A 15,514-nucleotide genomic window follows, 5' to 3' on the forward strand; every position below is an offset into this window, starting at 1 on the left:
CCTATAGCTTCTTTTGTCTGATTTCCTTTAGAAAATCTGAAGCAGGGAGCAGAAAACCATTGTCTTTTCTGAGGTGTGAGCTCAGGACCTACTGAGTATGAGACTGACATGCTGCCAACTATGCTAAGAAGGCCCAGGAAAATGTTTAGGCTCAGTGCATATAGGATCCTCCTACAGCAGTGACTGGAGCAGGGAAGGAGCTGGAAGAAGCAGAGAGCTCTGGTGCCCACAGACCTGTCCTGGCATCTTTCTCAGTAGCAAGGAAATCAATTTGCCCTTCCAGTAAACAATCTAATGGAACTAATGGCAGCATAGGGGCGATGTTTCTAAAGTATGCACCCACCTCTACATTTTAGAACTTACTCTCCTTTTTCTAGTATAGCACTTTGTATATGAATTAGGCAAAACAAACTACACAGGTAAGAGAAACAAGGGCTTGAGAGAAAGCTTGAACTCATAACCCCAACAGATGGCCCCTCTGCACTAACCCGTTGCACCCCTGAAGATGTTTTTTAAACACATTTGGGAAGCAGGCAGTTATCAGTCTCTGTGGTTCACACCTTTGCCTGGTAATTGAAAGGCTGCTGGTTCAAACTTAACTCAAGATGCGGCTTTTCAGCGATGAGACTCCAGTACATTTTAACAGGAAGAAAATCTCCTCTATTCTGGCTTTGCCCCATTAGACTCCTTCTGCCCATCTTCTCCCCCTCCCCCAGTCTCTTTCCTTCCCCACTGGGGCCATGCAGAGAGGAGCCCCAGTCAGTCTCTGTCACAGAGAGTCTGTATCCCATAAAGGGAGGGAGGGAGGGTTTACTTTAAAACACTGATAATGGGGAGTGGTGTGCGTGGTTAGGGGGAGAAAGGATGGAGAACTAACAGTGGGGCACAGAGAGATTCCCCCAGATTTGGGAATTTCCCCTGCTGCCCCCCATCAGCCAGCTGTGAGAAGAACAACTGTGGGGGTGGTGGGGTCTCCACATGCTGCCCCTGCCCCAACTGCCAGCTGTGGCAATGGGAGCTGCAAGGGTGGAGTCTGCGGGCAGCGGTGCACAGAGACGCCCGAGGCCCTCCCGCTTATGGGCTGCTGCCAGAGGTGGGTGCACGTTGCTTTTGGGAGATGCCAGAGGTAAATACTGCACCCCTCACCCTCTCCTGCACCCAGAACCCCCAGCCCAGACCCCACAGCTGCACCCAAACTCCCTCCAAGAGCCTGCCCCCCACACCCACTCCTGCACCCCAACCCTCTGAGCCCAGACCCTGCACCCAAACTCTCCCAGCGCCCAACCCCTCTTCCTCCCACACCCAAACTCCTTCCCAGAGCCTTACACAGGTGTGTGGGGCAGGACTTGGTCCCATTCTGGGCACCAAAAATTATACAAACCTCCTGCCCCTGTCCTGCCCAACCTTCTGCTGATGCACCTCAGCCCACACCCATGCAGGGTTTGAAGCTTTTGTTGCTTAAATTCCAGGACACGGAGGGATTTCAGCTCCCCTTTGCCCAGAGGGAACCTTCACCCCACTCCTAACCAGGTTCTTGTCCATGGGATCACTGTAGGGGGGCTGGGTCCCTCGGTGTCTTTTCTCTCTCTAGGACAGGCCTGGGTGCAATAACTGGGGGCATCTGAGCACCGAGGACCTTCTGTGGGGCTGCCATTCCCCTTCCCCTTCTGTGGTCCCATCTGCCATTGACTCCAGCCTTTTTTCTATCCATCGTCAGCACCATCCCAAGCCAGCAGCACTCGCCTCAAAAAGACAGAGTCCAGTGGCACCTTACAGACTAACAGACCTATTGGAGCACAAGCTTCCGTGGGTGAATCCCACTTCGTCAGATGAATGTAGTGGAAATTTGCAGGGGCAGGTATAAGTATGCAGGCAAGAACCAGTCTAGAGATAACGAGGTTAGTTCAATCAGGGAGGATGAAACCTTCTTCTAGCAGTTGAGATGTGATCACCAAGGGAGGAGAAACTGCTTTTGTAGTTGGCTAGCCAGGCACAGAATTCCCACTCCATTCATCTGATGAAGTGGGGATTCACCCACGAAAGCTCATGCTCCAATACGTCTGTTAATCTAGAAGGTGCCACAGGACTCTGTCGCCTTTTACAGATCCAGACTAACACGGCTTCCCCTCTGATGCTTGCATCCGAAGAAGTGGGTATTCACCCACGAAAGCTCATGCTGCAAAACGTCTGTTAGTCTATAAGGTGCCACAGGATTCTTTGCTGCTTCTACAGAACCAGACTAACACGGCTACCCCTCTGATATCTGATACTCAAAAAGACAGTGTCCCCTGCTGGGAGTAAATCACTGACCTCTCTCCTCCCTGAGCACTGACTGCCCCTCTGTTTCCTTGCCTCTCAGTCTGTGCAGATGGGACTTTTCCCTCCAGTGCTGGAGGATTCGCCCTTCTCATCTACCCTTGTGCCAAGCAGCACAGTGGGTGGGAATCTTAAACGTACCGAGGTGACTTAGGAGCAGAACCCCCCCAGACCTTCCATGCAATTGTCACTTGCCCTTCACTAAGCAGGACTGAAACTGGTGCAGGGAGACTGGTGGGCCACATCCCCTCTGGGCATGAGCAAAGCAGCAGGATGAAAAAATGATTATGGAGATGTTGGGGAGTGAACCCAGGGCCTCATACATGCAAAGCATGTGCTCAACCACTGAGCTACATCCCCTAGCAGGTTGTGTTTGCTATGGGTTACACTCAGAGCCCTCCTGTTTCCAGTGCATCCAGTGACCTATAAGCTTCACGAGAAGCCCATTCCCCTCTCTGAGGACCAATCCTGCTCTCCTGGAGGTGACTTGTTCATAGGGGTCACTTTTCAGCAGGGCCAGATTCTATGTGTGGGGCAGAGAGAGTGGGTGCCCTGGTCTCAGGGTGCAGAGATACACTCAGCCAGCTCCCCTGTATTGGGTTGGGGGTGCGGCAATCCCCTGCTGCAAGGTCATGGTGGGGGATGCTGTGAGCAGCTCAACCCCTCACCCTGGTGGCAGCAGTGGTGTGGGAAGCTCCAGGTATTTCTAAGATCTGCTATTTCCACCTGCCTGTGAAGTCCAGCTTTCCCCAGCACATTCACTGCGGTGCAATTGGGTCACTGTTTCCATGGCTGAACAGCAAAGAATGGCTCCCAGTTTCCCTTCTATCGGCAGCAGGATTAGCCTGTGTCGGTGCTTAATGAGGTGGATCTAGTTGTAGATTGTTATTCATTCCCCACCTTGACAATTCACACAGTCCCTTTCCCAGGCAGATTCCCAGCACCTCAGTGATCCTGGTAGCAGGGTTGGGTCCTGAGATTTTCAGGGTTCTTTTCCCCTCCACCTGGAGTGAACTCAGCTTTTCCCCCATCCCAGACAATCCATGAAATAACAACAGGGGCATAAAGAAAGAGGGGAGGGAACATCTCACGGCCAGGGCTGGATGTGCCCAGAGCCCCCTGCTTGTCCATTGTTTCCATGGAATTTGGCCCCCTGCTTTGCACAAGGGACAGAGAAAGATCTTGCTGTTCCTGTGTCTGTGCAAAGAAAATTGTGCTTCTGTATGAAAGAGAGGCGGGAAATGGCCCCATGATGGGGCAATAGCCTCAGGGTTAAGAGCAAAGGACAATGATGGGAAGGTTCACAATTGACTCAGTAGTTGCATACAAAGGTGCATGTTTGGCAGTTACATTGGGAAATTCTGGCTCCTTCTCAGGCTCAGGTTGGCCACCCCGGTCTAGGTGTAGAAGTGACAACATTTAAACTTGAAAGAGGGGCCAATTTCCCCATCATTTCACACCTTTACACCCAAACACGATGACTTTCTGTATGAACCCTCCTCGTTCAGCCAGAAGATCTTGGGGTGGATGTAGGAGTCACTGGGTAAAATTCTCTGGACTCTGTTCTGAATCAGGTCAGAGCAGAGGTACCTAGTGATCTAGTCTGGCTGTAAAATCTATAGATCAACACCATTAATATGAAATTAATCCTCAGAAACAGCTGTTCCCCACCCAGACCCCAGCAAAGGACTCTCCAGGGAAGGGGCTGTTGAGGAAGGAAAGAAGGAAGACGTCCTTCTCCCCCTGGAGGAACTGGGCTCTGCGCTTTGGACAGAAAGGAGGGGAAGGAAATGGCCACACGATGGCAGCAGAACCTAAGAAATGAAACACAATAGGCTTATGTCCACACTGCAATGAAACACCCAGAGCTGCCCCATACCAGCTCAGGCTCCTGGGCTGTGGGGTGGTAAATTTGCTGTGTAGACATCTCGGCTCAGGCTCAATACCAGGCTCTGATACCTCATAAGGCTGGGAGGGAGTGTAACAAGTAAAAAATGTCAGAACGGCAGTGGAGTATTACCCTGGTCTCAATGGCATTTCTCCATCGGTCTGTCTGCTCTGGGGCAGGGACAATAACACGTCCTGCTGCTTTTGTTATTTCAAAGGGCGGTTTAGGATTTTCATTCTCACACATGGTGCACGAAGCAGGACTCAACCCTCGGCATAAACTAAACGAGCTGCCCACAGATTCTGGCAGCCACAATGAGGCATTTGGTGTGAGAGCTCAGACCTGCCCCTGTCCCACAGGGACGGGGTCATCTGTGAGGGGACTGGGCCACTGACCTACCAGCTCCTAACTCCCAAACTTTCAGTAATATCATCAGTGCCTGTGAGTGTAATTTAAACCATCAAAACAGTCATAGTGGGCTAGACCATAGTCTGGACTTCGGGTCTGGAAAAGAGCTGCCACAATCCATAGACCAGGTTGTTATATAACATGCACATGGATTTTAACCCTTCACATACAGTAATGGGAAAGTTCTTGGTTCAGGCTTGTAGCAGTGATGGAATAAACTGCAGGTTCAATAAACAGCTGGGATGGGTCATTCAGTCCTTTGTACAGAGCTTCAGTTTGTAGCAAAGTCTCTCCAGAGGTATGAAGCAGGATTGAAGACAAGATGGAGATGAGGCATCAGCCTTTTATAGTCTCTTGCCATGTGGTCTTTGCTTTCTTTGTCCCAAGGACACTCTGTCCAGCACGTGGCATAGAAAAACCTTAGAGTTCTGTCCATAGGCAAGTCCCTGCATTCCTTGCTGAGTTACAAGGCGTATCTGCCTTCTCTCAATGGGTCAATTGTAGAGCTGATGGTCTTTAATGGGCCATCAAGCAGGCTAGGCAGAACTGACACCAACTTGTCTGGCTGGGGTGTTTCCCGGAAGCAGAGCACAAGTTTGAAATATGGACAGAACAGAGCCAATACTTATAACATCAACTACAAAAATGATACACATCTAGAGATGGCATCATTATAATCAACCAATCAGAACCTCTCCATAGACCCCTTACATGACAACCTTTCTACAATATTGGCTGCAAATATAGAACAGTGGTCACAACGGTGATCTATACAGTTACAGATTATGTCAGTAACGCCACAGGAGGTGACACGGCATCAGTGAGACTGATACTGGAATACTGCCTCCAGATTTGATGTCCTCATTTGAAAAAGATGTTGTGAAATTGGAGCTGGGGCAGCAAAGAGCCACCAAATGTCCTGAGGGCTGGAGAAAAATGCCTTTTAGTGAGCTACTGAAAGAGCTCAACCTGTCCAGCTTATCAAAAGAAGATTGAAAGGTGACTTCATTGAAGTGTTGAAGTGCATTAATGGAGAGAAAAGATTGGATATTAAAGGGCTTTTTAATCTAGCAGAGAAAAGCATAACAAGACCCAATGTCTGGAAGGTGAAAAGAGACAAATTCATATTACAACTAAGGCACAAAGATTCAACAGTGAGGATGATTCATCACAGGAACAAGCTACCAAGGAAAGTGGTGGATTCTCCATCTCTTGATGTCATTTCATGAAGACTAGATGCCTTTCTGGAATGTGTTTGCCCCAAAAGTAGCTCTTGTGCCATACAGGAGGCCTGTGATATGCAGGGGGTCAGATTAGATGCTCTAATGGTCTCTTCTGGCCATAAAGTCAACTCATTTCTGAAAAACTGAGTGTAGCATTGAGAGCAGCATCTGATGTTTTCCTGTCTAGCCGGCTTGCTGCCTAGAACGAATGCTCCTTGATAGGGGTGATCCACAGGGAGTAGCTCAAACCTCCAAAGTGCCTGGCCAGGGGCAGGACATTGGCGCAACAATGAAGGGGTGTGGCAGTGACATCACAAAGGCCTTTTGCAGGACCTCAGACTATGGGTCCAAGGTGGTGGGGAGGTGGTGACCTCACAGAGAGATGCTGACATCAGCCAGGCAGGACAGGGGCGAGGGGCCAGGGAAACCTCAGAGACTCCTGTGGCTTTGCTGCAACAAGTCTCCTTCTCCAGGTCTCTCTTTGAGGACTGAGAGCGTATTTGGGTTCACGGATGTGAGCGCCAGGAGGAACCTCTTTCGAGTTTTCTTCTTCCCTTTTCGTGATTTTACTAGAAAACAGCCATCCCTGTTTAGAAGGTAAGAGCCTCCTGGAGGTTTGAAACCTGTTCAGTCTGATCCATCTGGTGACAGTTGAATTCTAAGCATGGAAAACACGAGCTTAAGGAGGCAGACGTTTATTGCGCACCTGGGATTTTGTCCCTGAGAATCACTGGGGACATTAGGGTTTGTCCTTTTTGTTTCCCCTTTTCCTCCATCCATCCCTCCTTTCTCTTCATCTCTTGCTTCTTTTGTCCTTTCTCCCGTTCCCCTCCCAACACCAGGAGTGTGTGTGTGTTGCGGGGAGTGCTCTGCAGCTCCCACTGTGGGAGGTCCACCCAAAAATGTGGGCCTGAAATAGTGCTCGGGCAATGATCCCCACCAGTGACCTGGGCCATCCTTTGGGCTCTCTGGTGAGAACCCTCGGCCGCCTATCCTCAGTCTCTACCCTGATTGGCTGAGCAGGGGGTTATTGACAGGGAGGAGACTCAGGTCCTTGTTGTTCTCTTTTAAGACCAAGGAAATAAGTCAGAACCAGTTCTAAGTTTGATGAATTTTGCTGCTTCTCTGCATTAATGGTCTCTGAGCAGTTCATGATTCTCTCTAACGTTGCAGTTCTCCTCAAATACTTGCTGAATAATTCCTGTGCACTGTTGTTGGTCTGGAGCTCATCTGAGAGCACTTTACTCAGGTCATTCAATGTCTGAAATTCAAGATCCAATGGTTAGTTTGAAAATCAGGGCTCTTGGGTCCTATTCCCAACTCTGCCACTGACTGGCCATGTGACCTAAGACAAGTCAATTCTCCTTTCTCAGCCTTAGCTTCTCCCTCTTTCAAGTAGGGATAATAATGATCTGCTCCTACCTATCTCAACACACTCACTCTTTCCCAAAACACAGGGTACGTCTACACTACGGGACTATTCCGAATTTGCATAAACCGGTTTTGTAAAACAGATTTTATAAAATCGAGTGCGCGCGGCCACACTAAGCACATTAATTCGGTGGTGTGCGTCCGCGGTCCGAGGCTAGCGTCGATTTCTGGAGCGTTGCACTGTGGGTAGCTATTCCCTAGCTATCCCACAGTTCCCGCAGCCTTATTTCCAGGTTGAGATCCCAGTGCCTGATGGGGCAAAAATCATTGTCGCGGGTGGTTCTGGGTAAATGTCGTCATTCACTCCTTCCTCCGGGAAAGCAATGGCAGACAAGCATTTCGCGGCTTTTTTCCCTGGATTGCCCTGGCAGATGCCATAGCATGGCAATCATGGAGTCTGTTTTGCCTTTTGTGACTGTCACCGTATGTGTGCTAGATGCCGCTGACAGAGGCAATTCAGCAGCGCTACACAGCAGCATGCTTTTGCTTTTGCATGACAGTAGAGATGGTTACCAACCATACTGTACCATCTACCAATCCATAAATTGGTAAAAAGATGATCATGGTTACCAGTCCTTTTGCACTGCGCCATCTGTTGCTGTCATAAGTGCCCCTGGCTGCTCTTAGCCAGGGGCGCAAAAGCCAAAATTGGGAATGACTCCCTGAGTCAATCCCTCCTTTATGGTATCAAAAAACAGAATCAGTCCTGCCTAGAATATGGGCAAGTGTACTAGAGAACCACTGTATCAGAGAACCAGAGAGCACAGCTGCTCTGTGTCAGATCCTGCAGGAATGATGAGCTGTATGCTATTCACAGGGGGTGCTCCTGCAACAACCCCACCTGTTGATTCCGTTCTTCCCACAGCCTTCCTGGGCTACCATAGCAGTGTCCCCCCACTTGTGTGATGAAGTAATAAAGAATGCAGGAATAAGACACAGTGACTTGTTAGTGATAAATGAGTGGAAGGCAGCCTCCAGCTGCTATGATAGTCCAGACAGGACATTAAGGAGTGTGGAGGAGAGGAGCCCAGCATCCTGCTGCTAGTCCAGGGGCAATTGAATCTTTTCTTTACACATGAAGGGTGGGGGCTGATGAAGCTCAGCCCCCTGTTGCTATGATGAAGACGGTTATCAACCATACTGCACCATCTACCATGAAAAATTAGGTGCACATGGCATTGGGGGACCTGACAGATGCTAGTCGGCACAGTTACCAGTCCTTTTGCACTGCACCACGTGCCAAAAAGCTCATGATGATGAGGACGGATACCAGTCATATTGCACCATCAGCCACCCATAGCGGGGGAGGTGGGAGCAAGGATGTTGGTGTTGAGTGCTGCAGCATCGGGTCTATCTGCAGCATTCAGTAAAGATAGGGTGACATGTTAAAGAGTCAAGAGAGGATTGTTTTCCCTTTCACTTCTGGGGGTGGGTGGGGGGGTGCGTAAATTGCCGAGCTATGCCCTGACCCACTGCGGACACTGTGTTTGACCCTAGAAGCATTTGGAGCTCAGCCAAGGATGCAAATACTTTTCGGAGACTGCAGGAACTGTGGGATAGCTTGAGTCCTCCAGTCCATGAGCGTCCATTTGATTCTTTGGCTTTCCGTTACGTTTGTCACGCAGCAGTGCGCTGAGCCCCTGCTATGGCGTCTGTCTGGAGATTTTTTAAAAATGATTTTGAATTTCGTCTTCTGTAACGGAGCGCTGATAGAACAGATTTGCCTGCCCTTACAGCGATCACATCCACATGGTCCATGCGGGAGCTCTTTCTTTATTTTGATTTTTAACTGCATCGCCACACGTGCTGATCTGAGCTCCACGCTAGGCAAACAGGAAATATTCAAAAGTTCGCGGGGCTTTTCCTGTCTACCTGGCCACTGCATCCGAGTTCAGATTGCTGTCCAGAGCGGTCAGTGGTGCACTGTGGGATACCACCCGGAGGCCAATACCGTCGATCTGCGGCCACACTAACCCTAATCCGATATGGTAATTCCGATACTAGCGCTACTCCTCTCGTTAGGGAGGAGTACAGAAACCGGTTTAAAGAGCCCTTTATACCGATATAAAGGGCCTCTCAGTGTGGACGGGTGTGGCGTTAAATCGGTTTTATGCTCCTAAAACCGGTTTAAACGCCTAGTGTAGACCAGGCCACACACTGTCTCTCCCCCCACACACACAGTCTCCACACCGCAGTTGAAAAGCAGCTGGTAATCTAGTAAGATGCCCGTGGAACGGTGGGATAGAGAAACCTGCATCATGTGATGCTGTACCAGCCCGTGAGGCATTGCAAACCCTTCCCAAAACACCCTGCAGCTAGTTGCACAGTGGGATAGTTACCCACAGTGCACTGCTCTCTGTTGCCATCCACGAACTGCTAGCATGGATGTGCTCTGGGGACACAAGGGGCATAGGGAGGACATTCAATAGCTGTTTAGTTAAAACACTTTAACTAAAGCAGCAATGCCGGGGGGTTGGTGGCTCCTTTCTTTCCTCACCCTGGAGTAAACTCAGCTTTTTATTCCATTCTTGATGTTTCATGGAATAGCAACAGACGACCGAAGAAAGACGTGGACAGGGTGGGTCTCAGGGGAGGGGCAGAGGTTCGAGCGGTGGGCAGAGCAGGTCTCGGAGGTGGGGGCAGTGGGCAGGGCAGGTCTCGGGAGAGGCAGAGAGGTGTGGGTGGTGGGCAGGGTGGGTTGCAGGGACAGGTCAGAGCGGTGGCGGCTGGTGGGCAGACCTTGTGGTAGGGGGTGGAGAGGCACGAGCAGCAGGCAGGAAGGCCTTGGGGGAGGAGAGGAGCGAGCGAGAGGTGGCTCAGCCGTCCTCAGCCAAAGAGGAAGAGCGGGGGTGGGAAGTGGCCAAACAGGAGCAAGGGGGGAGCACAGGGGGGGGCCTCAGAGAGAGGAGAAGGGGGGGCAGTGCCATGGTCTGGGCACCAATGGGCCCCCCACTTCTAGGGAGCTTCCAGTGCTCACACCCAGCCTCCCCAAATGCAAGAGCCATGGGCCACCTATTCTCTTCATCTTCACTAACCAAGCCCCTCCCCAAGCTATGTTGATGGGAGAAGCCCTCCTGTTGGCACAGCGCTATCTGCACCGGGATTAGGTTGATATAACTGCATTGCTTAGGGAGGTAATTTTTTCACACCCCTGAGTAATGTAGTTACACCGATCTAATTTTGTAGTGTAGACCTGTCCAAAGAACCTTGGGAGTAAAACTTCACCTGCTCCTCTGCTTTACTGAATCCAAACACAAGCAAAGCTTGTCAGGCCCAGATGGGGGTTGGCAGAGAGTCAGGTGTGCGCAGACATGATCCCTTCAGCAGCTGTAGGCACCATGGCTTAGCTGACTAAAACCACTGTTTTGTATACAGGGGATCCTGGGTTCAAGTTCCAGTAGTACCTTACTGAGTTGCTTTTGGGGCACCTGGTATTGGCTACTGTCAGAAGACAAGATTCAGAGCTAGATGGACCTTCGGTCTAGCCTAGTGTGGTTTTTCTTCTGGTTTAAATTACACTCACAGGCACTGAGGATAGAGTTACTGAAAGTTTGGGAGTTAGGAGCTGATAGGTCAGTGGTCCGGTCCCCTCACAGATGATCCCGTCCCTCTGGGACAGGGGCAGGTCTGAGCTCTCACACCAAATGCTCATTGTGGCTGCCAGAATCTGTGGGCAGCTCGTTTCGTTTATGCCGAGGGTTGAGTCCTGTTTTGTGCACCGAGTCTGAGAATGAAAATCCTAAACCACCCTTTGAAATAACAAAAGCAGCAGGACGTGTTTCTGTCCCTGCCCCAAAGCAGACAGACCGATGGAGAAATGCCATGAGTCCAGGGTAATACTCCCCTGCGGTTTTACCATTTCCACTTGCTAAACCCCCTCCCAACCTTCTGGGCTCCTGGAGCAGGGGACTGAGCCTGAGCCGAGACACGGACACTGCAACTTTGCAGCCCAAGCCGCATGACCCTGATTAACGTGACACGGGCCAGTCGTGGGTGTTTCATTGCACTGGAGACGTAGCCTAATGTTATGTCTGCACTGCGATTAACACACCCAGGGCACCTGTCGCAAAGCCCGGGTCAGCTGACTCAGGGTTATGGGGCTTGGGCTGCAAGAGTATAAAATTACAGGGCAGACAGATGGGCTTGAGCCCAACCTCTGAGACCCCACGAGGGGTGAGGGTTTCCGAACCCAGGCTTCAGTGTGAACACAAATATCTGCACCACAGTTTTTAGCCTCTCAGCTTTAGCTTCATGAGCCCATGTCAGATGGTCCAGGCCAGCCACGCTGCCATCTTTATCCCAGGAGAGATGGACTCTAAGGGTCCGTCTCCATTGCAATGTCAGCCCAGGTGTGGCTCGCTGTGCTCAGAGCAGCACCCTGGAAGCCCCATATTCACCAGTCTCATATAATGATGATACGGTTTGTACAAAGTCTGCCTGGTGAGGTATCATTTCAAAAGTCTTGGTCTGTTGAACATTACTATTGTGTTGGATTGTGTGTGTAGCATTGGCTGGGAAGTTTTGCTCTGTGTGTGTGACTGAGATGAGGTTGGGAAATGCCCCCCACCAGCCTTTCAGGTGTGACAATGGAGGAGCCAGACTCGCTGCTGGCCCATTAAAGGTATCCACACTCCCAAGGACTATCCCAGGAACCGTGTACAATGCAGACTTCTCCGAGACAGCACAGCGACAATGGGCACTGCTTGACTCACATCCTAGCAAAGGTACTTCCTAGCCAGTTGGAAGAAACTATTACAGGTGGGGTAGAGACATCATGAGTTGGCCTCTCTCCCCCACAACTCAACAGCTGGAAATACACCTGGATGACAAAACTGATTCAGAAATCAGAAGAGAATAATAATAATACATTCAAACCAAAGTCCCCAAACAGACTAGTAGTGGTTTTTCAGCAGAAATTTTTCAGTTTGGGGAATTTTGTTTTCTCAGTCAGACTTTGCCAAGGGAAGCAGGGAGAAAATGGTTGAGTTGCCTCCTTCAGAACAGCTTGGCCTAGGCTCTAGCTCTGGTTCACTGTTGTGGCCTTGCTCAGGTTGGGGGTATTTTAATTATTTGGGGAGGTCCCAGGGTGTTTGGGGGAGATTATGAGGCTGTTCCCTTTTGAGATAAAAACTAAGAAATGCAGGACTAGAGAATTTTTTTAGAAAACTGGGATTTAGACATTTTATTTGAAGCAAGGGGCGGGGGAAGGCAGCTGAGATTCTGAGAAGGTTTTTGTTTGCAAGAAGCAACATTGTTTGATCTGTCATTGTACCAAGGGGGGAGATGGTTGTCTATAAAGGAGAGTGAAGACTAAATGCATCCAATGAAGATGGGATTTGAACCCATGCGTGCAGAGCACAATGGATTAGCAGCATCACCTTAACCACTCACCCACCTCACCTGAGCTGCTAAGATAGGGACAGGAGGAGAAATCTAAGGCCGGCAGAGATAGGGCCACTAAGGAGTTTTTAAATACTAAGCATAAGCAGGGGCTGAATGAGCTCCCCCCTCACATCTAGTGAGGAGCTGGGGGAAGACTTCAGGAACAGGCCATGTTTGCATAGACACCCCTACTCTGCCTAGCTATGCAGCATGACAGGGCCGCTTCCCCAAAACGACCAGTTTGGGATGGTGGTGGGTTGCAAATCACTTTAGGATTGAGTGGAATGAAATGTTATTCTCCTTCCTGTACGAGTGAAGGGAGCAGAACGTACCTAGGCCGTCCTGACGGAGGGGTGGGTGGGTGAGGAATCGCTTTCATTGGACGGCAGAGAAGTGATTGAGGACATCACCCTAACCCAGTGGTCCCCAAAGATTTCACACTGCGCCCTCGTATCCATGGCTGTGGCCCCTCGGAAGCCGCGATCGAGAACCGGGGCTGGGAGTGGGGCCATTGCTTGCTGGGGAGAGGGGTGCGGACAGGGGTAAGGGGGTCGAGGCCGGGCTGGGAGCCAGGGGCCCAGGCTGAGGGTGGGGCTGGGGAAGAGCTGGGACAGAGTGGGGCTGAGTGGGGCTCCCTCCCTGCCCTCCATGGGGGCTGGCTCAGGCCCTGAGGTGCCCCCATCAATCTTCCTCTGTGTCCCCCTAGGAGTCACGCCCCACATTTTGGGTACCACTGACCCCTACTCGCTAAGCAGGGGCTAGTGATGCCAAAGCCCAGGGAAAGGGAGAACAAGTGCGGGGGCCCCAGCACCGGAACCATGGGCCCCCCCACTTCTGTGTGTGGCTCCGCCCCCTTCCACACCTTCCACCCACGGCCCCACCCACTGTCACCTCTGTTCCACCCCTTCCCCCACTGGCCCCACCCTGTCACTCCTTTACCCCTGCCCCGCTGCGGCCCCGAGACCAGAGACGCTCCGTAGCAGGCAGTGGGAGCTCCTCCAGCCCTGGGGCCACCGTGGGGGAGACTTTCCCAGGGAGGCCCAATTTGGCCAGGGCCCCTATTCATGGGCCCCACTGCCCCCTTGGCGACGCAAGGTTTGGGGAGGCTGAGCCCCCCCGAGCCTCCATTACGAGCCGCCCAGGTTACCTCTGCTCAGTGGGTGGCCAGTCTCCCTGTGTCTCTGCTGCTCGTGCTGGGGAGCCCGGCCGGCCTTAGGGGTGGGGCCCCCGGCAGCCGCCCAGGGCTCCAGGGGGTCAAAGGGCACCGTGTGGCCGTGCAAAGGTGCTCACTGCTCTCCCCTGCCCCAATGCTCCTCCGTGGCCCCACAGAGGCTGGGGGGAGCGAGGAGCAACACTATGTGCTCCCTGCGTCCTGGTCACTTTCCCCACCGGGGCTGGGCTGTGAGGGGAGCATCAGAAGCTGCTGCTCTCTGCCCTCCCCTGACGCAGCCCGGCTGAGGAAAGTGACCTGGATGCAGGGAGCTCGGATGATGTCCCTTCTCGCCCCCCTGCCCCTGCTAGGCAAGACTGCTGTGTGGTGTCTCCATGGCTGCACTTTCAGTGATGCAGGTTTCTCTATCCCATTGTTCCAGGGGCATCCTACTAGATTGCCAGCTGCTTTTCAACTTCAGTGTGGAGACTGTGTGTGTGTGGGGAGAGACAGTGTGTGTGTCTTGGGGAAGAGTGAGTGTGTTGAGCTAGGTAGGAGTAGATCATTATTATCCCTACTTGAAAGAGGGAGAAGCTACATGTGAAAAAGAAGAATTCACTTGTCTGAGGTCACACAGCCAGTCAGTGGCTGAGTTGGGAATAGGACCCAAGAGCCCTGATTTTCAAACTAACCATCGGATCTTGAATTTCATACACTGAATGACCTGAATAAAGTGTTCTCACATGAGCTACAGACCAACAACAGTGCACAGGAATTATTCAGCAAGTATTTGAGGAGAACTGCAATGTTAGAGAGAATCATGAACTGCTCAGAGATCATTAATGCAGAGAAGCAGCAAAATCCATCAAACACAGAACTGGTTCTGACTTATTTCCTTGGTCTTAAAAGGGACCAACAAGGACCTGAGTCTCCTCCCTGTCAATAACCCCCTGCTGAGCCAATCAGGGTAGAGACTGAGGACGGGAGGCTGAGGGTTCTCACCAAAGAACCCAAAGGATGGCCCAGGTCACTGGTGAGGATCACTGCCCGAGCACTATTTCAGCCCCACATTTTTGTGTGGACCTCCCACAGTGGGAGCTGCAGAGCACTCCCCCGCAACACACACACACACACACACACACACACACACACACACACACCTCCTGGTGTTGGGAGGGGAACAGGAGAAAGGACAAAAGAAGCAAGAGATAAAGAGAAAGGAGGGAGGGATGGAGGAAAAGGTAAAACAAAAAGGACAAACCCCAGTGTCCCCAGTGATTCTAAGGGACAAAATCCCAGGTGTGGAATAAAATTCTGCCTCCTTAAGCTCGTGTTTTCCATGCCTAGAATTCAACTCTCACCAGATGGATCAGACTGAACAGGTTTCAAACCTCGAGGAGTCTCTTACCTTCTAAACAGGGACGGCTGTTTTCTAGTAAAATCACTGAAAGGGAAGGAGAAAACTCGAAAGAGGTTCCTCCTGGCGCTCACGTCTGTGAACCCGAATACTCTCTCAGTCCTCAAAGAGAGACCTGGAGAAGGAGACTTGCTGCAGCAAAGCCACAGGGGTCTCTGAGGTTTCCCTGGCCCCTCGCCCCTGTCCTGCCTGGCTGATGTCAGCATCTCTCTGTGAGGTCACCACCTCCCCACCACCTTGGACCAATAGTCTGAGGTCCTGCCAAAGGCCTTTGTGATGTCACTGCCACACCCCTCCCT

General features: G+C 51.3%; 1 non-coding gene across 1 annotated transcript; it reads right to left on the bottom strand.

Annotated features, from left to right (window-relative positions):
* Nucleotides 1-2,604: 2,604 nt before the first annotated feature.
* On the bottom strand, nt 2,605-2,676 carry TRNAA-UGC. The gene has a single exon. It is a non-coding gene; the product is annotated as a tRNA-Ala (tRNA).
* Between the last annotated feature and the right edge of the window lie 12,838 nt (nt 2,677-15,514).

Source organism: Mauremys reevesii, linkage group 14 (assembly GCF_016161935.1).
Source record: "Mauremys reevesii isolate NIE-2019 linkage group 14, ASM1616193v1, whole genome shotgun sequence".
Taxonomy (NCBI): domain Eukaryota; kingdom Metazoa; phylum Chordata; order Testudines; family Geoemydidae; genus Mauremys; species Mauremys reevesii.